This window comes from Amphiprion ocellaris, chromosome 12 (genome assembly GCF_022539595.1).
Source record: "Amphiprion ocellaris isolate individual 3 ecotype Okinawa chromosome 12, ASM2253959v1, whole genome shotgun sequence".
NCBI classification, from domain to species: Eukaryota; Metazoa; Chordata; class Actinopteri; family Pomacentridae; genus Amphiprion; species Amphiprion ocellaris.
In genome coordinates, this window is record NC_072777.1 from 8,449 (window position 1) to 33,649 (window position 25,201).

General features: G+C 51.7%; 1 long non-coding RNA gene across 2 annotated transcripts; it reads right to left on the reverse strand.

Annotated features, from left to right (window-relative positions):
* Positions 1-17,002: 17,002 nt before the first annotated feature.
* Positions 17,003-24,538, reverse strand: LOC118471295 (uncharacterized). 2 transcript variants are annotated; one of them, XR_008603449.1, is made up of 4 exons: positions 24,382-24,538; positions 21,912-22,116; positions 20,619-20,759; positions 17,003-17,067 (listed from the first exon to the last, which is right to left on the reverse strand). It is a non-coding gene; the product is annotated as an uncharacterized LOC118471295 (long non-coding RNA). The 2 variants fall into 2 exon arrangements; XR_008603448.1 differs by lacking the exon at positions 17,003-17,067 and having other exon boundaries at positions 20,505-20,759.
* Between the last annotated feature and the right edge of the window lie 663 nt (positions 24,539-25,201).

Genomic DNA, 25,201 nt, shown 5'->3' on the forward strand with positions numbered 1-25,201 from the left:
CAGCGGAGGCGACCACAGCCCGGACAACCCAAGACAGCGGAGGCGACCACAGCCCGGAGAACCCAAGACAGCGGAAGCGACCACAGCACGGAGAACCCAAGACAGCGGAGGCGACCACAGCCCGGAGAACACAAGACAGCGGAGGCGACCACAGCCCGGAGAACCCAAGACAGCGGAGGCGACCACAGCCCGGAGAACCCAAGACAGCGGAGGCGACCACAGCCCGGAGAACCCAAGACAGCGGAGGCGACCACAGCCCGGAGAACCAAGACAGCGGAAGCGACCACAGCATGGAGAACCTAAGACAGCGGAGGCGACCACAGCCCGGAGAACCCAAGACAGGGGAGGCGACCACAGCCCGGAGAACCCAAGACAGCGGAGGCGACCACAGCCCGGACAACCCAAGACAGCGGAGGCGACCACAGCCCGGAGAACCCAAGACAGCGGAAGCGACCACAGCACGGAGAACCCAAGACAGCGGAGGCGACCACAGCCCAGAACACAAGACAGCGGAGGCGACCACAGCCCGAGAACCCAAGAAAGCGGAGGCAACCACAGTCCGGAGAACCCAATACAGCAGAGGCGACCACAGTCCGAAGAACCCAAGACAGGGGAAGCGACAAGAGCCCGGAGAACCCAAGACAGTGGAAGCGACCAGAGCTCAGAAAGACAAACAGACAGAGAGCAGAGACAGACAGACAGACAAAGCTCAAAGACATAAACAAACAGAGGTCAAAGAGAAAGGCAGACAGAAAAAGCTCAGAGAGAGAGACAGATAGAAAGAGCTCAGAGATCCGAAAACAGCGGAGGCCACCAGACGTCAAGGGGAAAGACAGACAAAGGTCAGAGAGAAAGACAGAGTTAGAGAACCCAAGACAGCGGAGGCGACCACAGCCCGGAGAACCCAAGACAGCGGAAGCGACCACAGCCCCGGAGAAACCAAGACAGCGGAGGCGACCACAGCCCGGAGAAACCAAGACAGCGGAAGCGACCACAGCAACAGGAGAATCCCAAGACAGCTGGAGGCGACCACAATCCCGGAGAACCCAAGACAGCGGAGGAGACCACAGCCCGGAGGAACCCAAAGACAGCGGAGGCGGACCAGCACCACAGCGCCCGGAGAACCCAAAGACAGCGGATTGAGCGATCCACAGCCCGGCAGAAACCCAAGAGAGCGGGCAGGCGACCACAGCCCGGACAACCCAAGACAGACGGAAGCGACCTACCCGGAGACCAGACAGCGGAGGCGACACTCCCCGGAAACCCAAAGACAGCCGGTAGGCGACCACAGCCCGGACAACCCAAAGACAGCGGAGGCGACCACAGCCTCGGCAGAACCCAAGACAGCGGAGGCGACCACAGCCCGGAGAACCAAGACAGCGGAGGCGACCGCTGCCCGGAGAACCCAAGACAGCGGAGGCGACCACAGCCCGGAGAACCCAAGACAGCGGAGGCGACCACAGCCCGGAGAACCCAAGACAGCGGAAGCGACCACAGCACGGAGAACCCAAGACAGCGGAGGCGACCACAGCCCGGACAACCCAAGACAGCGGAGGCGACCACAGCCCGGAGAACCCAAGACAGCGGAGGCGACCACAGCCCGGAGAACCAAGACAGCGGAAGCGACCACAGCATGGAGAACCTAAGACAGCGGAGGCGACCACAGCCCGGAGAACCCAAGACAGGGGAGGCGACCACAGCCGGAGAACCCAAGACAGCGGAGGCGACCACAGCCCGGACAACCCAAGACAGCGAGGCGACCACAGCCCGGAGAACCCAAGACAGCGGAAGCGACCACAGCACGGAGACCCAAGACAGCGGAGGCGACCACAGCCCGGAGAACCCAAGACAAGCGGAAGCGACCACAGCCCGAAGAACCCAAGACAGGGGGAGGCGACCACAGCCCCGGAGAACCCAAGACAGCGGAGGCGACCACAGCACGGAGAACCCAAGATAGCGGGAGGCGACCACTAGCCCGGAGAACCCAAGACAGTGGAAGCGACCACAGCCCGGAGAACCCCAAGACAAGCGGAGGCGACCAGAGCTCAGAGGGATCAAACAGACAGACAAGCAGAGAGAGATGGACAGACAAAGCTCAAAGACATAAAACAGACAGAGGTCAAAGAGACAGAAAGACAGACAAAGCTTAGAGAGAGAGAAAAATAGAAAGAGTTCAGAGACAGAAAACAGCGGAGGGATACCAGAGGTCAAGCGGAAAGACAGACAAAAGGTCAGAGAGGGAAGAAAGAGTTTAGAGAACCCCAAGACAGCGGAGGCGACCACAGCCCGGAGATACCCAAGACAGCGGAAAGCGACCACACCCGGAGGAAACCCAAGAACAGCGGAAAGCGGACCACAGCACGGAGAACCCAAGACAGCGGAGGCGACCACAATCCCGGAGGAACCCAAGACAGCGAGGAGACCACAGCCGGAGAACCCAAGACAGCGGAGGATACCACAGCCCGGAGAACCCAAGACAGCGGAGGCGACCACAGCCCGGAGAACCCAAGAGAGCGGAGGCGACCACAGCCGGACAACCCAAGACAGCGGAAGCGACCACAACCACGGAGAACCCAAGACAGGCGGAGGCCGACCACAGCCACGGAGAACCCAAGACAGCGGAGGCGACCACAGCCCGGAGAACCAAGACAGCGGAAGGCGACCACAGCACGGAGAACCCAAGACAGCGGAGGCGACCACAGCCCGGAGAACCCAAGACAGCGGGAGGCGACCACAGCCCGGAGAACCCAAGACAGGCGGAGGCGACCACAGCCCGGAGAACCCAAGACAGCGGAGCGACCACAGCCTGGAGAACCCAAAGACAGCGGAGGCGACCAGAGCCGGAGAACCCAAGACAGCGGAGCGACCACAGCACAGAACCCAAGACAGCGGAAGCGACCACAGTCGAAACCCCGGAGCGACCACAGCCGGAAACCCAAGAAGCGGAGGCGGACCACAAGCGCCGGCGAACCCATGAGGCGGAGGCGACCACAGCCCGGAGAACCAAGACAGCGGAAGCGACCACAGCATGGAGAACCTAAGACAGCGGAGGCGACCACAGCCCGGAGAACCCAAGACAGGGGAGGCGACCACAGCCCGGAGAACCCAAGACAGCGGAGGCGACCACAGCCCGGACAACCCAAGACAGCGGAGGCGACCACAGCACGGAGAACCCAAGACAGCGGAAGCGACCACAGCACGGAGACCCAAGACAGCGGAGGCGACCACAGCCCGGAGAACACAAGACAGCGGAGGCGACCACAGCCCGGAGAACCCAAGAAAGCGGAGGGCAACCCACAGTCCGGAGAACCCAATACAGCAGAGGCGACCACAGTCCGAAGAACCCAAGACAGGGGAAGCGACAAGAGCCCGGAGAACCCAAGACAGTGGAAGCGACCAGAGCTCAGAAAGACAAACAGACAGAGAGCAGAGACAGACAGACAGACAAAGCTCAAAGACATAAACAAACAGAGGTCAAAGAGAAAGGCAGACAGAAAAAGCTCAGAGAGAGAGACAGATAGAAAGAGCTCAGAGATCCGAAAACAGCGGAGGCCACCAGACGTCAAGGGGAAAGACAGACAAAGGTCAGAGAGAAAGACAGAGTTTAGAGAACCCAAGACAGCGGAGGCGACCACAGCCCGGAGAACCCAAGACAGCGGAGGCGACCACAGCACGGAGAACCCAAGATAGCGGAGGCGACCACAGCCCGGAGAACCCAAGACAGTGGAAGCGACCACAGCCCGGAGAACCCAAGACAGCGGAGGCGACCAGAGCTCAGAGGGACAAACAGACAGACAGCAGAGAGAGATGGACAGACAAAGCTCAAAGACATAAACAGACAGAGGTCAAAGAGACAGAAAGACAGACAAAGCTTAGAGAGAGAGAAAAATAGAAAGAGTTCAGAGAACAGAAAACAGCGGAGGATACCAGAGGTCAAGCGGAAAGACAGACAAAGGTCAGAGAGGAAGAAAGAGTTTAGAGAACCCAAGACAGCGGAGGCGACCACAGCCCGGAGAACCCAAGACAGCGGAAGCGACCACAGCCCGGAGAACCCAAGACAGCGGAGGCGACCACAGCCCGGAGAAACCAAGACAGCGGAAGCGACCACAGCACGGAGAACCCAAGACAGCGGAGGCGACCACATCCCGGAGAACCCAAGACAGCGGAGGAGACCACAGCCCGGAGAACCCAAGACAGCGGAGGCGACCACAGCCCGGAGAACCCAAGACAGCGGAGGCGACCACAGCCCGGAGAACCCAAGACAGCGGAGGCGACCACAGCCCGGACAACCCAAGACAGCGGAAGCGACCACAGCACGGAGAACCCAAGACAGCGGAGGCGACCACAGCCCGGACAACCCAAGACAGCGGAGGCGACCACAGCCCGGAGAACCCAAGACAGCGGAGGCGACCACAGCCCGGAGAACCAAGACAGCGGAAGCGACCACAGCATGGAGAACCTAAGACAGCGGAGGCGACCACAGCCCGGAGAACCCAAGACAGGGGAGGCGACCACAGCCCGGAGAACCCAAGACAGCGGAGGCGACCACAGCCCGGACAACCCAAGACAGCGGAGGCGACCACAGCCCGGAGAACCCAAGACAGCGGAAGCGACCACAGCACGGAGAACCCAAGACAGCGGAGGCGACCACAGCCCGGAGAACACAAGACAGCGGAGGCGACCACAGCCCGGAGAACCCAAGACAGCGGAGGCGACCACAGCCCGGAGAACCCAAGAAAGCGGAGGCAACCACAGTCCGGAGAACCCAATACAGCAGAGGCGACCACAGTCCGAAGAACCCAAGACAGGGGAAGCGACAAGAGCCCGGAGAACCCAAGACAGTGGAAGCGACCAGAGCTCAGAAAGACAAACAGACAGAGAGCAGAGACAGACAGACAGACAAAGCTCAAAGACATAAACAAACAGAGGTCAAAGAGAAAGGCAGACAGAAAAAGCTCAGAGAGAGAGACAGATAGAAAGAGCTCAGAGATCCGAAAACAGCGGAGGCCACCAGACGTCAAGGGGAAAGACAGACAAAGGTCAGAGAGAAAGACAGAGTTTAGAGAACCCAAGACAGCGGAGGCGACCACAGCCCGGAGAACCCAAGACAGCGGAAGCGACCACAGCCCGGAGAACCCAAGACAGCGGAGGCGACCACAGCCCGGAGAAACCAAGACAGCGGAGGCGACCACAGCCCGGAGAACCCAAGACAGCGGAAGCGACCACAGCCCGGAGAACCCAAGACAGCGGAGGCGACCACAGCCCGGAGAAACCAAGACAGCGGAAGCGACCACAGCACGGAGAACCCAAGACAGCGGAGGCGACCACATCCCGGAGAACCCAAGACAGCGGAGGAGACCACAGCCCGGAGAACCCAAGACAGCGGAGGCGACCACAGCCCGGAGAACCCAAGACAGCGGAGGCGACCACAGCCCGGAGAACCCAAGACAGCGGAGGCGACCACAGCCCGGACAACCCAAGACAGCGGAAGCGACCACAGCACGGAGAACCCAAGACAGCGGAGGCGACCACAGCCCGGACAACCCAAGACAGCAGAGGCGACCACAGCCCGGAGAACCCAAGACAGCGGAGGCGACCACAGCCCGGAGAACCAAGACAGCGGAAGCGACCACAGCATGGAGAACCCAAGACAGCGGAGGCGACCACAGCCCGGAGAACCCAAGACAGGGGAGGCAACCACAGCCCGGAGAACCCAAGACAGGGGAGGCGACCACAGCCCGGAGAACCAAGACAGCGGAAGCGACCACAGCATGGAGAACCCAAGACAGCGGAGGCGACCACAGCCCGGAGAACCCAAGATAGGGGAGGCAACCACAGCCCGGAGAACCCAAGACAGGGGAGGCGACCACAGCCCGGAGAACCCAAGACAGCGGAAGCGACCACAGCCCGGAGAACCCAAGACAGCGGAAACGACCACAGCCCGGAGAACCCAAGACAGCGGAGGCGACCGCTGCCCGGAGAACCCAAGACAGCGGAAGCGACCACAGCCCGGAGAACCCAAGACAGCGGAAGCGACCACAGCCCGGAGAACCAAATACAGCGGAGGCGACCACAGCCCGGAGAACCCAAGACAGCGGAAGCGACCACAGCCAGGAGAACCCAAGACAGCGGAAGCGACCACAGCCCGGAGAACCCAAGACAGGGGAGGCGACCACAGCCCGGAGAACCCAAGACAGCGGAGGCGACCACAGCACGGAGAACCCAAGATAGCGGAGGCGACCACAGCCCGGAGAACCCAAGACAGTGGAAGCGACCACAGCCCGGAGAACCCAAGACAGCGGAGACGACCAGAGCTCAGAGGGACAAACAGACAGAGAGCAGAGACAGACAGACAGACAAAGCTCAAAGACATAAACAGACAGAGGTCAAAGAGACAGACAGACAAAGCTCAGAGAGAGAGAGAAAGATAGAAAGAGATCAAAGATCCGAAAACAGCGGAGGCCACCAGAGGTCAAGGGGACAGACAGACAAAGATCAGAGAGAAAGACATGGTTTAGCGAACGCAAGACAGCGGAGGCGACCACAGCCCGGAGAACCCAAGACAGCGGAGGCGACCACAGCACAGAGAACCCAAGACAGCGGATGCGACCGCTGCCCGGTGAACCCAGGACAGCGGAAGCGACCACAGCCCGGAGAACCCAAGACAGCGGAAGCGACCACAGCCGGGGGAACCCAAGACAGCGGAGGCGACCACAGCCCGGAGAACCCAAGACAGCGGAGGCGACCACAGCCCGGAGATCCCAAGAAAGCGGAAGCGACCACAGCCCGGAGAACCCAAGACAGCGGAAGCGACCACAGCAGGGAGAACCCAAGACAGCGGAGGTGACCACAGCCCGGAGAACCCAAGACAGCGGAGGCGACCACAGCCCGGAGAACCCAAGACAGGGGAGGCGACCTCAGCCCAGAGAACCCAAGAAGGCGGAAGCGACAACAGCCCGGAGAACCCAAGACAGGGGAGGCGACCTCAGCCCAGAGAACCCAAGAAGGCGGAAGCGACCAGAGCCCGGAGAACCCAAGACAGCGGAGGCGACCAGAGCTCAGAGAGAAAAACAGACAGAGAGCAGAGACAGACAGACAGACAAAGCTCAAAGACATAAACAAACAGAGGTCAAAGAGACAGACAGACAGAAAAAGCTCAGAGAGAGAGACAGATAGAAAGAGTTCAGAGATCGGAAAACAGCGGAGGCCACCAGAGGTCAAAGTGAAAGACAGACAAAGGTCAGAGAGAAAGACAGAGTTTAGAGAACCCAAGACAGCGTAGGCGACCACAGCCCGGAGAACCCAAGACAGCGGAGGCGACCACAGCCCGGAGAACCCAAGACAGCGGAAGCGACCACAGCCCGGAGAACCCAAGACAGCGGAGGCGACCACAGCCCGGAGAACCCAAGACAGCGGAAGCGACCACAGCCCAGAGAACCCAAGACAGCGGAAGCGACCACAGCCCGGAGAACCCAAGACAGCGGAGGCGACCACAGCACGGAGAACCCAAGACAGCGGAGGCGACCACAGCACGGAGAACCCAGGAAGGCGGAAGCGACCAGAGCCCAGAGAACCCAAGACAGCGGAGGCGACCAGAGCTCAGAGAGAAGACCAGAGCTCAGAGAGAAAAACAGACACAGAGACAGACAGACAGACAAAGCTCAAAGACAAACAGACAGAGGTCAATGAGTCTGACAGACAGAAAAAGCTCAGAGAGAGAGAAAGATATGAGGTCAGAGATCCGAAAACAGCGGAGGCCACCAGAGGTCAAGGGGACAGACAGACAAAGGTCAGAGACAAAGACAGACTGTAGAGAACCCAAGACAGCGGATGCGACCACAGCCCGGAGAACCCAAGACAGCGGAGGCGACCACAGCCCGGAGAACCCAAGACAGCGGAGGCGACCACAGCCCGGAGAGCCCAAGACAGCGGAAGCGACCACAGCACGGAGAACCCAAGACAGCGGAGGCGACCGCTGCCCGGAGAACCCAAGACAGCGGAAGCGACCACAGCCCGGAGAACCCAAGACAGCGGAAGCGACCACAGCCCGGAGAACCAAGACAGCAGAAGCGACCACAGCCCGGAGAACCCAAGACAGCGGAGGCGACCACAGCCCGGAGAACCCAAGACAGCGGAGGCGACCACAGCACGGAGAACCCAACACAGGGTAGGCGACCACAGCCCGGAGAACCCAAGAAGGCGGAAGCGACCAGAGCCCGGAGAACCCAAGACAGCGGAGGCGACCAAAGCCCGGAGAACCAAAGATAGCGGAGGCGACCGCAGCTCGGAGAACCCAAGACAGCGGAAGCGACCACAGCCCGGAGAACCCAAGACAGCGGAGGCGACCACAGAACGGAGAACCCAAGACAGCGCAAGCGACCACAGCCCGGAGAACCCAAGACAGCGGAAGCGACCACAGCTCGGAGCCCCCAAGACAGCGGAAGCGACCACAGCCCGGAGAACCCAAGACAGCGGAGGCGACCACAGCCCAGAGAACCCAAGACAGCGGAGGCGACCACAGCACGGAGAACCCAAGAAAGCGGAGGCGACCACAGACCGGAGAACCCAAGACAGGGAAGGCGACCAAAGCCCGGAGAACCCAAGAAGGCGGAAGCGACCAGAGCCCGGATAACCCAAGAAAGCGGAGGCGACCAGAGCTCAGAGAGAAAAACAGACAGAGAGCAGAGACAGACAGATAGACAAAGGTCAAAGACATAAACAAACAGAGATCAAAGAGAAAGACAGAAAGAAAAAGCTCAGAGAGAGAGAGACAGATAGAAAGAGTTCAGAGATCCGAAAACAGCGGAGGCCACCAGAGGTCAAGGGGACAGACAGACAAAGGTCAGAGACAAAGACAGAGTTTAGAGAACCCAAGACAGCGGAAGCGACCACAGCACAGAGAACCCAAGACAGCGGAGGTGACCATAGCACAGAGAACCCAAGACAGCGGAGGCGACCACAGCCCGGAGAATCCAAGACAGGGGAGGCGACCAGAGCTCAGAGAGAAAAACAGAGAGCAGAGAGAGACAGACAGACAAAGCTCAAAGACATTAACAGACAGAGGTCAAAGAGAAAGACAGAAAGAAAAAGCTCAGAGAGAGAGACAGATAGAAAGAGTTCAGAGAACCGAAAACAGCGGAGGCCACCAGAGGTCAAGTGGACAGACAGACAAAGGTCAGAGAGATAGAAAGAGTTTCGAGAACCCAAGACAGCGGAGGCGACCACAGCCCGGAGAACCCAAGACAGCGGAAGCGACCACAGCCCGGAGAACCCAAGACAGCGGAGGCGACCACAACACGGAGAACCCAAGACAGCGGAGGCGACCACAGAACGGAGAACCCAAGACAGCGCAAGCGACCACAGCCCGGAGAACCCAAGACAGCGGATGCGACCACAGCCCGGAGAACCCAAGACAGCAGAGGCGACCACAGCCCGGAGAACCCAAGACAGCGGAGGCGACCGCTGCCCGGAGAACCCAAGACAGCGGAGGCGACCACAGCACGGAGAACCCAGGACAGTGGAAGCGACCACAGCCCGGAGAACGCAAGATAGCAGAGGCGACCGCTGCCCGCAGAACCCAAAACAGCAGAAGCGACCACAGCCTGGAGAACCCAAGACAGCGGAGGCGACCACAGCCCGGAGAACCCAAGACAGCGGAGGCGACCACAGCCCGGAGAACCCAAGACAGCGGAGGAGACCACAGCCCGGAGAACCCAAGACAGCGGAGGCGACCACAGCCCGGAGAACCCAAGACAGCGGAGGCGACCACAGCCCGGAGAACCCAAGACAGCGGAGGCGACCACAGCCCGGAGAACACAAGACAGCGGAGGCGACCACAGCCCGGAGAACCCAAGACAGCGGAGGCGACCACAGCCCGGAGAACCCAAGAAAGCGGAGGCGACCACAGCCCGGAGAACCCAATACAGCAGAGGCGACCACAGCACGGAGAATCCAAGACAGCGGAAGCGACCACAGCCCGGAGAACCCAAGACAGCGGAGGCGACCACAGCCCGGAGAACCCAAGACAGCGGAAGCGACCACAGCCCGGAGATCCCAAGACAGCAGAGGTGACCACAGCCCGGAGAACCCAAGACAGCGGAGGCGACCACAGCCCGGAGAACCCAAGACAGCGGAAGCGACCACAGCCCGGAGATCCCAAGACAGCGGAGTCGACCAGAGCTCACTGAGACAAACAGAGAGCAGAGAGAGACAGACAGACAAAGCTCAAAGACATAAACAGACAGAGATCAAAGAGAAAGACAGAAAGAAAAAGCTCAGAGAGAGAGACAGATAGAAAGAGTTCAAAGAACAGCGGAGGCCACCAGAGGTCAAGTGGACAGACAGACAATGGTCAGAGAGACAGAAAGAGTTTAGAGAACCCAAGACAGCGGAGGCAACCACAGCCCGGAGAACCGAAGACAGGGGAGGCGACCACAGCCCGGAGAACCCAACACAGCGGAAGCCACCACAGCCCGGAGAACCCAAGACAGCGGAGGCGACCAGAGCTCAGAGGGACAAACAGACAGACAGCAGAGAGAGACAGACAGACAAAGATCAAAGACATAAAAAGACAGAGGTCAAAGAGACAGAAAGACAGACAAAGCACAGAGAGAGAGAAAGATAGAAAGAGTTCAGAGAATCAAAAACAGCGGAGGCCACCAGAGGTCAAGGGGACAGACAGACAAAGGTCAGAGAGAAAGAAAGAGTTTAGAGAACCCAAGACAGCGGAGGCGACCACAGCCCAGAGATCCCAAGACAGCGGAAACGACCACAGCCCGGAGAACCAAAGACAGCGGAGGCGACCACAGCACGGAGAACCCAGGACAGCGGAAGCGACCACAGCCCGGAGAACCCAAGACAGCGGAGGCGACCGCTGCCCGCAGAACCCAAAACAGCGGAAGCGACCACAGCTCGGAGAACCCAAGACAGCGGAAGCGACCACAGCCCGGAGAACCCAAGACAGCGGAGGCGACCACAGCCCGGAGAACCAAGACAGCGGAAGCGACCACAGCATGGAGAACCCAAGACAGCGGAGGCAACCACAGCCCGGAGAACCCAAGACAGGGGAGGCGACCACAGCCCGGAGAACCCAAGACAGCGGAGGCGACCACAGCCCGGAGAACCCAAGACAGCGGAGGCGACCACAGCCCGGAGAACCCAAGACAGCGGAGGCGACCACAGCCCGGAGAACCCAAGACAGCGGAAGCGACCACAGCCCGGAGAACCCAAGACAGCGGAGGCGACCACAGCCCGGAGAACCCAAGACAGCGGAGGCGACCACAGCCCGGAGAACCAAGACAGCGGAAGCGACCACAGCATGGAGAACCCAAGACAGCGGAGGCGACCACAGCCCGGAAAACCCAAGACAGGGGAGGCGACCACAGCCCGGAGAACCCAAGACAGCGGAGGAGACCACAGCCTGGAGAACCCAAGACAGCGGAGGCGACCACAGCCCGGAGAACCCAAGACAGCGGAGGCGACCACAGCCCGTAGAACCCAAGACAGCGGAGGCGACCACAGCCCGGAGAACCCAAGACAGCGGAAGCGACCACAGCACGGAGAACCCAAGACAGCGGAGGCGACCACAGCCCGGAGAACACAAGACAGCGGAGGCGACCACAGCCCGGAGAACCCAAGACAGCGGAGGCGACCACAGCCCGGAGAACCCAAGAAAGCGGAGGCAACCACAGCCCGGAGAACCCAATACAGCAGAGGCGACCACAGTCCGAAGAACCCAAGACAGGGGAAGCGACAAGAGCCCGGAGAACCCAAGACAGTGGAAGCGACCAGAGCTCAGAAAGACAAACAGACAGAGAGCAGAGACAGACAGACAGACAAAGCTCAAAGACATAAACAAACAGAGGTCAAAGAGAAAGGCAGACAGAAAAAGCTCAGAGAGAGAGACAGATAGAAAGAGTTCAGAGATCCGAAAACAGCGGAGGCCACCAGACGTCAAGGGGAAAGACAGACAAAGGTCAGAGAGAAAGACAGAGTTTAGAGAACCCAAGACAGCGGAGGCGACCACAGCCCGGAGAACCCAAGACAGCGGAAGCGACCACAGCCCGGAGAACCCAAGACAGCGGAGGCGACCACAGCCCGGAGAACCCAAGACAGCGGAAGCGACCACAGCACGGAGAACCCAAGACAGCGGAGGCGACCACATCCCGGAGAACCCAAGACAGCGGAGGAGACCACAGCCCGGAGAACCCTAAGACAGCGGAGGCGACCACAGCCCGGAGAACCCAAGACAGCGGAGGCGACCACAGCCCGGAGAACCCAAGACAGCGGAGGCGACCACAGCCCGGAGAACCCAAGACAGCGGAAGCGACCACAGCACGGAGAACCCAAGACAGCGGTGGCGACCGCTGCCCGGAGAACCCAAGACAGCGGAAGCGACCACAGCCCGGAGAACCCAAGACAGCGGAAGCGACCACAGCCCGGAGAACCCAAGACAGCGGAAGCGACCAGAGCTCAAAGAGACAAACAGACAGAGAGCAGAGACAGACAGACAGACAAAGCTCAAAGCCATAAACAGACAGAGGTCAAAGAGACAGACAGACAGACAGAAAAAGCTCAGAGAGAGAGACAGATCGAAAGAGTTCAGAGATCCGAAAACAGCGGAGGCCACCAGAGGTCAAGCGGACAGACAGACAAAGGGCAGAGAGAAAGACAGAGTTTAGAGAACCCAAGACGGGGAGGCGACCACAGCCCGGAGAACCCAAGACAGCGGAAGCGACCACAGCCCGGAGAACCCAAGACAGCGGAAGCGACCACAGCCCGGAGAACCCAAGACAGCGGAAGCGACCAGATCTCAGAGAACCCAAGACAGCGGAGGCGACCAGAGCTCAGAGAGACAAACGGACAGAGAGCAGAGACAGACAGACAGACAGACAAAGGTCAGAGAGAAAGACAGACAGAGTTCAGAGAACCCAAGACAGCGGAGGCGACAACAGCCCAGCAACAGGAGAGGGTTGGGCTCTCAGACCGGGGCAACAAGACAGCACTGTACTCTCATACCGGGCCAACAAGGCAGCATTGTGCTCTCAAACCGGGGCAACAGCAGAGCACTGTGCTCTCAGACCAGGGCAACAAGACAGCGCTGTGCTCTCAGACCAGGGCAACAGGAGAGGGCTGGGCTCTCAGACCGGGGCAACAAGACAGCGCTGGGCTCTCAGACCGGGGCAACAGGAGAGCGCTGTGCTCTCAGACCGGGGCAACAGGAGAGCGCTGGGCTCTCAGACCGGGGCAACAAGACAGCGCTGTGCTCTCAGACTGGGGCAACAAGACAGCGCTGTGCTCTCAGACCAGGGCAACAGGAGAGGGCTGGGCTCTCAGACCGGGGCAACAAGACAGCGCTGGGCTCTCAGACCGGGGCAACAGGAGAGCGCTGTGCTCTCAGACCGGGGCAACAGGAGAGCGCTGGGCTCTCAGACCGGGGCAACAAGACAGCGCTGTGCTCTCAGACTGGGGCAACAAGACAGCACTCTGTTCTCAGACCGGGGCAACAGGACAGCGCTGTGCTCTCAGACCGGGGCAACAGGAGAGCGCTGGGCTCTCAGACCGGGGCAACAAGACAGCGCTGTGCTCTCAGACCGGGGCAACAAGACAGCGCTGTGCTCTCAGACCGGGGCAACAAGACAGCGCTGTGCTCTCAGACCGGGGCAACAACACAGCGCTGTGCTCTCAGACCGGGGCAACAGGAGAGCGCTGTGCTCTCAGACCGGGGCAACAGGAGAGCGCTGGGCTCTCAGACCGGGGCAACAAGACAGCGCTGTGCTCTCAGACTGGGGCAACAAGACAGCACTCTGTTCTCAGACCGGGGCAACAGGACAGCGCTGTGCTCTCAGACCGGGGCAACAGGAGAGCGCTGGGCTCTCAGACCGGGGCAACAAGACAGCGCTGTGCTCTCAGACCGGGGCAACAAGACAGCGCTGTGCTCTCAGACCGGGGCAACAAGACAGCGCTGTGTTCTCAGACCGGGGCAACAACACAGCGCTGTGCTCTCAGACCGGGGCAACAGGAGAGCGCTGTGCTCTCAGACCGGGGCAACAGGAGAGCGCTGGGCTCTCAGACCGGGGCAACAAGACAGCGCTGTGCTCTCAGACTGGGGCAACAAGACAGCACTCTGTTCTCAGACCGGGGCAACAGGACAGCGCTGTGCTCTCAGACCGGGGCAACAGGAGAGCGCTGGGCTCTCAGACCGGGGCAACAAGACAGCGCTGTGCTCTCAGACTGGGGCAACAAGACAGCGCTGTGCTCTCAGACCAGGGCAACAGGAGAGGGCTGGGCTCTCAGACCGGGGCAACAAGACAGCGCTGGGCTCTCAGACCGGGGCAACAGGAGAGCGCTGTGCTCTCAGACCGGGGCAACAGGAGAGCGCTGGGCTCTCAGACCGGGGCAACAAGACAGCGCTGTGCTCTCAGACTGGGGCAACAAGACAGCACTCTGTTCTCAGACCGGGGCAACAGGACAGCGCTGTGCTCTCAGACCGGGGCAACAGGAGAGCGCTGGGCTCTCAGACCGGGGCAACAAGACAGCGCTGTGCTCTCAGACCGGGGCAACAAGACAGCGCTGTGCTCTCAGACCGGGGCAACAAGACAGCGCTGTGCTCTCAGACCGGGGCAACAACACAGCGCTGTGCTCTCAGACCGGGGCAACAGGAGAGCGCTGTGCTCTCAGACCGGGGCAACAGGAGAGCGCTGGGCTCTCAGACCGGGGCAACAAGACAGCGCTGTGCTCTCAGACTGGGGCAACAAGACAGCACTCTGTTCTCAGACCGGGGCAACAGGACAGCGCTGTGCTCTCAGACCGGGGCAACAGGAGAGCGCTGGGCTCTCAGACCGGGGCAACAAGACAGCGCTGTGCTCTCAGACCGGGGCAACAAGACAGCGCTGTGCTCTCAGACCGGGGCAACAAGACAGCGCTGTGTTCTCAGACCGGGGCAACAACACAGCGCTGTGCTCTCAGACCGGGGCAACAGGAGAGCGCTGTGCTCTCAGACCGGGGCAACAGGAGAGCGCTGGGCTCTCAGACCGGGGCAACAAGACAGCGCTGTGCTCTCAGACTGGGGCAACAAGACAGCACTCTGTTCTCAGACCGGGGCAACAGGACAGCGCTGTGCTCTCAGACCGGGGCAACAGGAGAGCGCTGGGCTCTCAGACCGGGGCAACAAGACAGCACTGTGCTCTCATATCGGGGCAACAACACAGCGCTGGGTTCTCAGACCGGGCCAACAGGAGGGAGCCAGCCAGCCAACCAGCCGGCCGGCAGTGCTCAGAGACCGGGGCAACAGGAGCCTGCAGCTAGAGGACAGACAGAGAGAGAGAGAGACAGACCAACAGACACAGAAAGGCAGATAAACAGAGAGAGAGACACAAACACAGTGAGACACACACACAGACTGAGACAGAGAGAGAGAGACACAGACCAAGAGAGACAAACAAAGACACAGACAGAGAGAGAGAGAGACACCGAGAGAGAGAGAGACAATGAGAGACACAGACTGACAGACAGAGACACATACAAACACCGACAGAGAGAGACAGAGAGGGAGAGAGAGAAAGACAGAGAGAAAGAGAGACACAGACAGAGAGGGAGAGAGACAGACAGAGAGACACAGACAGACAGAGACAGACAGACTGACAGAGAGGGGGACAGACAGAGAGATAGACAGAGAGATACACAGAGAGAGACAGAGAAAGACAGAGACAGACACAACAGACAGAGAAAGAGAGACACAGACAGAGAGACAGACACAGAGAGAGAGACGGAGACTCTGGATGAATATTAGAGCTAAAACACTGCAGTAACGTGAATATTAGAGCTAAAATACTGCAAAAAAGATGAAAATACTACAGAAAAATGCGAATATTAAAGCTAAAATACTGCAGTAAAAGATGAATATTAGAGCAAAAATACTGCAGTAAAATGTGAATGTTAGAGCTAAAATTTTGCAGTAAAAGATGAATATTAGAGAAAATATTACAGTAAAAGATTAATATTGGCCCGCAACTGGAGGCTGGCTGGGCTCAGAGACGACGATAGATGAGATGAGTGCAAGAAAGATCCCCACACGACCCCATTTTAGTTCCTGTCATTGAGTTGCAGCGCTGGACTACCTACCTTGAAGGTACTGAGGAGCCGGCAACAAGCATGGAGAGCAAAACTTAAACAAAACAAAAACAAGAGGCCCGTGGCACTTGACGGTCACCTGAATTTTTGATGTGGTCAGTTTTGTTGTTTATGGAAAAAAAAAATACGAATCCACGTTTTGAATGGTATACCACATAACTAAATCAATTTATATTCAACAAAGTGCGTGATTTTAGGATTTATGCTGCTACAGTCATGTAAGAAGCAAACACCTAATGCTGGTGGGTCAGATTTTTTCAGCTCCATCATAGATTAAGCCAATGTTTTTAATTCAGAGATATGTGTGTGGAGTGGATGTGGGTTTTGTCACCACTTTAGCGGCTTCATTACTTGAGGATTGAATGCAAACTTCACAAACTTATCAAGATCTTAATTTCTAGGGCATCAAGGTTACGATTACTATAGATAAGGGAAATAAACTTTGCCAAATGTGAAACCCTGGGGCCTGGACCCTTCCATCCACAAAGTGTATTGGATTCTACCATATCTGGATAGGGTTCTGGACAGCCTGGGATCTTTAAAATTTGTAATTAATTTAGGTCCTTCACTTTGCCTCAGGTGACCTAATAAAAACTGAAAGTGGTAATGAAAAAGGTTCTGCAATGTTGTGGGGAAAAAAGAATGTTTACTTTTGTTTAAATGAATATCAGTAAAGCTAGTCAATGATTAATATAAACATGTTAATTTTCTTACATCCTGACGTTGGTCTTCCTCGTTTGTTATCCTCCGACCACCAAGAAGGGCAGCTGTCCTCCTATTCTGATTTGTGTCCTACATAAAGTTAGACAAAAGTGAGCTCATGCAATACTACAGTTCACATTGACAAATTCACGCTATACATACCTCTTTATCAAGGCACTGCATAACACTTTGAAGGGTCAACCTCCTGCTTGATGAAATGGCTGCTTTATACAACTGCAAGAGAAAAAAACCCAAAATGAGCTGCATGTTTTGAAAAAGGATAATGTGAATCAATTTTGCTTTCTTTTTTTGACCATTTCAGCTGTGTTAATGCAAATGGAATGAAATTTCCTTGGGGTCTGGATTCTTTTCAGATCTTTCAATTTTCAACTTCAGCTCTTAGCTCATCTTCAGCTCATATACTGTATACATGCAATTGTACCTCTTGGCTCCATCGTGGCCATTTTTGGCCAATTGAAACCCATGTAAACTACATTTTTTCATTCCTTGTTATTCACAGTACTAAAGCATACAAGTTGGGTAAAATTGCTTTCATTCCTAACTCAACATTTCAAAATTGTAGTTTGTAATGTTTTCTACCAGATTATGTCATTTGTCTATTTTTGGCCAAAGGAGCAATTTCATGTAATATTCTTAGTTTCCAATAGGGGCGTATAATGACTTACTGCCCTCCAATGGAGTAAATGAATGACACAATTCTGACACAGGTGTGATCTTAAGGATGTCAGATAATGAAAAGTGTGTCTGTACATGAAATTGCAGCACAAAAAAATGTAGAGAGAAATAAATTATTGCATCTTAGATCCAGCTTGCAGTGAATTTCTGCTGATGCAGGCTGTTGAGCTTTGAGTGTCCCAGGCAAACTTGACTTTGATGCACATGTTGAAAGCAACTGTAGCTTTGTTGTTTTCATAAAAAGTGCCACACACAACTACAGAATAGACCTCAGACACCCAAATATCTAGTCTCCAAAAAAAAATAACAGGACATCTTGCAAAGATGCAGCTGCAGGGCAAACAAAAACAATCTACGACACTGTTTAGAAATCTGTCCTGGACTTTATGCAGGTGCAGTCAGTACTAATGCTATCAGCAGCCCAACAGCTCCCAGATCATTTTTACTCTGGCAAGATGGCGAGAAGGTCATATTCACTGCTTCAAGCACTTGAGTTTGTGATGCGATCAGAGAGCGAAGATGGGGAGAAATCCACTGCACTTGAAGAGACGATATCTACCAAAGATGAGGACACATCCTCTCGTGAAGATGAGGACACATCCTCCTCAGAGGATGACAGCACCACTCTACTGATGATGAGGAGTACCAGCCAGTACCTGATTCTTCCTCCTCAGGGGGTGAGGACAATACAGACACAGCGGTTAAACAAAAAAACACAGCTACAGGTAATGGCAGATACAGAGGAGCTGGCGGCTGAATGGATATCTCATAATGGGAAAATTCTTTGGTTTCCCACTAATAAAGAGACCCTGCATTTCAATCCAGTACCACCCCTCTATAAAAATAAATGTTGTTGTTTTTCAAAGTAAACAAGTATTGTGCATTTTTTTCTCAAATCAAATTTATAGATTTAAAATTCTGAAGCTAAAAGAAATTTTGGATTTCGTGGTCAGGACTGATTCTAATTTTAAAAACTTGACTGTTGAAAGTAGAAAATAATGCGGTATTTTTTTTACTGCATTTTCTACAAACACAAGGTGGTAGTTTTCTTCTTTTTTTGTCAGTGCACAAAAAAGTTAATGATGCATAAAAATCATTGATACTGCTAATTATTGACAAACATTTAGCAAAATTAATCAGGCAGCATGTATTATTTTTATTTAAAAAAGTGATTTTGTGTTTTTCTCCCTTTATAAATCATTATGTTATCTAACAGGCATTTAAAGGGTCAAAATTCTGGTTTTTGGTTTTCATGGCCAGAACTGATGCAAATTTTAAAAATCAAGTTGGTAAAAGTGGAAAAATATTTTTATATATATTAATTTTAAAGCATTTTGAGACTGCAAACAGGGGGTGGCCATTTTTGGCCACGAACACGCTGAGAGGGAGTTTTTTTGTTTTTTGACATTTATATAGCTGCAATTATGCTTAAAAACTAAATCAGGAAGCATGTATTAGTTGGTTAAAAAATGTGATTTTATGCGTTTCTCCCCTTTTAGATCATTAGCATTATGTGATCTAAAAGGCATTTAAAGGGTTAAAATTCTGAATTTGAATGAAATTTTGGTTTTCATGATCACAACTGATGCAAATTTGAAAAATTAAGCTGATGAAAGTGGAATTTTTAAAAAAGTATATATAAATTTTAAAGCATTTTGAGAATACAAACGGGGTGGCCATTTTTGGCCACGAACACGCTGAGAGGAAGGGTTAGGGTTAGACTAACCCTCTCTCTTCTCAAAAATAATAATGCATCATAATCAGTGTTGCTGTTAATGAATTACATATCTCAGACTGTGCTATTAATAAAACAAGAAAAACCGATAGCACTGGGAATATAGATAATGGTCATTTCTGAGGTTGTTTTTCAACAAGTGCTTTGTGCAAACAAACTGGCATTTGAAGGGTTAAAAATATTAAAATAAATGAATATTTTATATGTATGATAAGAATTGATGTTAGTTAAAAACTTTATGCAGTAAAAGTAGCAAAAAAGATAAAAAAATCTAAAAAAAATTACAGACTCAGTATGTTGGGAGCCAAAAATGGCCACAAACAAACTGAATGGATGTTGTTTTTGAACATAGCCAGAGGGTTAAGAAGACCTTGTGAGCCATTGATTTATACAAATGTACTGATATTTTCATGTGAAAAACAATAAAAATATTTTGGAATTTAAAAAAAAGAACTACATCAATATTATTTTCTGACCTTTTATGGAATAATCAATTTAATGACCACCAGATTAACAGTAGACTGTAGGGTAAGTAGTAAAAGTGGAGAAAGATAAACTAGACAAGCCACACAGTTCAGACAGTGCTGCACCCGGACAGAGATCTTCATCCCCAGAGCAGCTGCGGTAGAGGAGCTCTCTTGTGATAGAGCGAGAAAGAGGATGAATACAGAGAGAGAGAGCGATGGTAGATAAACAGCGTGAATGCAAGAAATTCACAGTATTTCAGCTCGTTTCATTACTATACGCCGTACAAACACAAATGCCTCCCCTCAAACACTCGGACCATCGACAAATACGTTGACTATATGCAGTAAATATAAGCGTCCAAGTCTTTAGACTTCATTAACTTGTTATTTCACAAGTTAAAACTTACCGTGCAGATGGACAAATAGACAAATAGCGGCCCTTTTGATCCGGGGAGGGGAGGGGAGGGGAGGGGAGGGGAGGGGAGGGGAGGGGGGCTCAGTTTCGCGGGCATACCGGCACAACTTTAACTGTGTGCAAACTAGCTAGCTAACAAAAGGGTAACGTTAGCCAGAAGTTGCTTGCAGGCAAATGTTGAATTCCAAAGTTTTTTTTTATTGCTCCTGTCTCGTTGGAAGCATTTCTAACCTAAATGAACGCCCCTCAACTAAAATGTCCGCCATTGACAACAGTGGTGTAGTTTACTAATGCGCCATTTCAAACTTTGATTAACGCGATGGATTAGCATAGAGAAAAACACGGAAATGTAGTCATATTCGCAAAGCTCTGTCAATGTGCTGATTTTATTCCATTTTATCACAGAAGAAACTGCCATTGTTATTAAATTTTATCAACAAAAACTCAAAAGCACTTTCAGAAGATAACTTACCTCCTCGCTGTGTCTCTTCTCCCAGCAGAATGACGTATCCCTCCGCCCTGGTCAGTTGCACTCTGCTGCGTCACTGCGTCAGATTGCAGCTAGCTGGAAAAGGGTGTCCCTCCGCAGCTGGAAGTAGTCCGCCGCTGTTTTCTATATTGTTTTGTCAATAATTAAGTTGGGGTTGAAATACTGTGGTTTGTCCAGTTTAGACAACAGGTGAGGTCGATAGTTCTTGTATATCATAGAGTTAGGGGTTTATTTTTGATTAATCCCAAGATTGTGGTATTTCTTCAGCAGGGGAGGTGGAGGCGAGGGGGGTGGGGGGAGGCGGAGGGGGCCGAAGCAACTGCCCCTTTGCTCCTTGATGCCCAAAGTGCCCTGTTGTCAAAGTTGTTTTTTTAAATTCTATTTAATTTTGTTTTTATTTGTAAGTGTGTGTGTGTGTGTGTGTGTGTGTGTGTGTGTGTGTGTGTGTGTGTGTGTGTGTGTGTGTGTGAAAGTCTCTGAGGACCAAAATAATAAATAAAACAAAACTAAAAATAATTCAGATCTACCGTCGGTCGGTCACGTGATCTACGTAGACGTCCCCCACTGCTCTGAGGGGTCCAGATGTTCCCTGTAGCTCTGCGCTAGCGCCGCTAGTCTAGAAACCGGAGACCCGAGGGAGGACATCAACTGATGGTCCTGATGGAGAGGAGGTTCTGCAGCGGGATTCGTTTATGTACGGTGTATTTTTGCAAGATGACTGATGAAGTGAGAATCCTGTGTGTGTGTGTCTGACTCTGCACACACACCTGTCATCAGTTCTAGCCGCTAGTTAACCACACAGCTGCTGAGAGGATAAAGTCTGCCAGGCTTCTTTTTGTTTCTGTATGTTTCTGTTGTCATGGGCAAAGTGCATCAGAGAGATGTATTATTTTACTGTCAGTGAGCAAATCCGTGGCTCTACAGTACATGTCTGGAAAAGGTATGAAATTTAAAAGCAAGGACTCCAGGAAGAGTAGCCACAGTTAAACAGTCCAGTGTCTAATGGTGATGTAAATTCAGCTTCAAAATAATAATTTTTCTCACATACACTACATCACAGGTCAGAGTTTGAACCAATGACCTTCTGATCAGCAGTCCTGAGACTTAGCCACTGCTGCACCTTGTATTATGAGGTATGTTTCTGTATGATGTTTCAAATTCTTGCTCCATGTGCCCCCTTTTAACTTTGAGCACCTGCCCCTCCAAAGGTCTCTGCACGGCCCTGCTCCCCTCCTCCCCCCAGCACCCTGTTTCTTTTTTCAAGGTATAACTTACAGAAATAAGTTAAATCAACACTGACGGTCCTGATAAAGTGATGTGGGACTGCTATTATTTTGAACACCACTGTAGGTCTTCTTCCTCTCCAGCTCCGTTCATCTTCTTGGCTTCTATCTGCAGATCTCCACATTTATCCTCCAGCAGCCTCCAGAGATAACTTCACCAAACACCGCCCCAGAGGCCGGTCGGGTCTTAGATCCGTCTGGAGGATGGACAACGTTTCCTCTCCTCGTCCATCTCCTGAGCATCGGTAAGAATCCCTCTGGGCTCTGAAGGTTTCTGCAGGAACGTCTGACGCTAAATGTTAGAGAATAGATCTCAATCTCCAGAACGCTGAAACTAAAACACACATTTAACACAATAAACAGATTTTATATCATCAGAAAGAACATTCAGACAAAAAACTGAAAAAAATGGAAACGCACGTTTATCATAAACTGTTTCTCTTTATGATGCACAGAAATCAGGATTCAACTGAGATTCAGCTGAACAGAAAATTAAACAAACTGCAGTCCATCACTCTGTTTATTCATTTTACAAGTTTCAGGACAGTTTGTTAGGGTTAGACTCTTTTTTTTAAATTCTAGAACTTAAACGTGTCTAAAACTGATCTAACAAGAAGACCAGGCATAAAAACTGTTCACAGAAGAACTAAAATGTGTTAAAGACGTTAGAGAGAAGATTCTGTGTGCAGAAATGTAGAAAACCTGTAATCTAGAACTAATACAGAGTGAGCAAACTGGCATAAATTTGACAAAAAAAATATTATATGCATCTATCTTTAACCATTAAATCAGTTTAAGGAAAGGTTCTTTAGACTCTTTTCTTTTCAATTCTAGAAGTTAAACATGTCTAAAACTGATTCAACAACAAGATCAGACATAAAAACTGTTCACTGAAGAACTAAAACATGTCAAAGACATTGTATGTAAAACAACGTATGTAAAAATGTTTTTAAAAATGTAAACAACCTGTAATGTAGAATTAATATAGAGCAAAAATACTTGCATACAGTGTGCAAACTCGCGTATATTAGAAAATATATTTGTATGCATCTATCTTTAACCATTAAATCAGTTTTAGGAACGTTAGATTCCCAAAACCCTAACCCTAATTCTAGAAGTTAAATGTGCTTAACAAGAAGATCACATCAACTTATCGCATATATTTTGAATCTTTTTGGGCAAATGTTTGGGTAATTTTATACAATTTAGTCAATTAGAAAAAGTTTTTGGATCATTTTGCACAAAGATTCCGCTTTTTTGAGCAAATCAAGTCATTTGGATTCATTTTGAACAGTTTCCAGTTATTTTAGTTGAACTTTTGCCAAATCTTGAGTAAAATTGGTGAAATTGTCTTAATTGTTGAGTCCAAACAAGCAAATAGAAGAATAGAGATACCTCAATTTGAATTCACTTCAATTTGAATTCACTTTTTAATCCACTTATGCACAAATTCTTAATCTTTTTGGACAAATTATGGGTAATTTCAGATAATTTCAAGTCAGTTTGTCAAAGTTTTATCTCATTAGGAGAAATTTGTGAGTAATTTTGCACCAAGTTTCATCTTTTTTGTCATTTTCAGAAAGTTTACAGCTAAAGGAAATGTTAAAATGCTTCAGAACATTCACAACAAAATCAACTAAAATCCAGCAAATTTCGCAGATTTTTTTATGAATGCTCTTAAAGAAAATATTACAAGTTTTATTGAGATATATATATATATATATATATATATATATATATATATATATATATATATATATATATATATATTTATTTTTTTATTTATTTTATATATATATATATATATATATAAATAAAAATAAATCACTGGATATTTTTAGGATTTTTTTGGAAGATTTTTATTCATTTTTTAAATATATTTACAAGATTTTTCTTGTCAAATTTAGGAAATTTTTTATGAATAAAACTTTTAAAGGAAACTTTTAAGGAATTATTGGAATTTTCTTCCTGAAGGTTTTGCAAAATATTCAGAAATATGGGGATTTTTTTTGCTGATTTTTTTCAGACAAGGTAACAATATTTTTTGGTGCCTGTAAATCAAGACAACAGGAAGGTTAAGTTAGCTCGACTTGAATTCAGTTTTCTCTCAGCTTCTTTATAAATTCCAGTGTAAATTCCACGTGATGTGAAGTTGATGCTACATTATGATGTTGACCCAGTTTGGTTGACAGAAATAAGCGATAAATTTCCTCTCAGAGTGCATAAATAGAGTGAACTGTTGGTCTGTGGAAACTCTGATCTGTTAAATGTGGCGGCTTCCCGTCCTTATTTTCTGCCTCGCTACATAAACGGAGCAGCATCACGTGACTCTGAGTGTTACTAACAGTTTACACCTGTTACCTGTAATCTGCCCGTTACCACGGCGTTGCAGTTGTCTGTTCAGGGTGAAGCTTCCAGGAGGGATTTAGAAGTTCAGTCTGTTCAGAGCTGGATTTCCTCACATCAGTGGGCTGGGAGGGTGAGGAGAGGTGGAGGTTTTCAAATGTCAGGTCCAGAGAGATTAACAGACTCCCTCCAACATCCTCCAGTCTGGCAAAAAACAGAGTCGTTCTTTTCTCTCTGCAGAAAAAGTTTTAATGCTGGAGAAGAGAGGAAAGTCTGAGTTAGAGCTCCGAATGTTACAATACGCTCTGAAAAGCCAATAAATGTCTGAGTTTATGTTAAAATACGCTCTGAAAAGTCAATAACAGTCTGAGTTTATGTTAAAATATGCTCTGAAAAGTCAATAAAAGTCTGACTTTGTTAAAATATGCTCTGAAAAGTCACCCAAAGCCTGAGTTTATGTTAAAATACAAACAGAAAAGTCATCAAAAGTTAGGGCTGGGCGATATGGCCTTAAAAAAAAATCTCAGATTTTTTCACAAAAAATCCCGATTCACCCAATTTTTTTTTTTGCCCCCTACCTAATCTCCTCACACCGGAGTCCAGTCTACTTAATGCAAATGAGCTGCAGCCCGCAGTGGGCGCACTCTGAACTACAGGAGCCCAGCAGGCAGGCGCTGGTGGCGGATGTTGATGAGAAAATTGATTTTCATAAAAACAAATCCGTTAGAGAGGAAGGCTCTCCAACCAGGGACCGCTCGCTGTAATGAACAACACGTGGCTTCTTTTTACTTGCAGCAAGGGTAACCCACGCACAGTGCAACACGACACGTCTCGTGTGAGCTACCAAGAGGTGGTCCCTGCCGTCCTTTATTTATACAGTTGGGTTCACAAGTTAATGATATGCGAGTGGGTGTGAATGTGAGGTGTGGTCTGTGT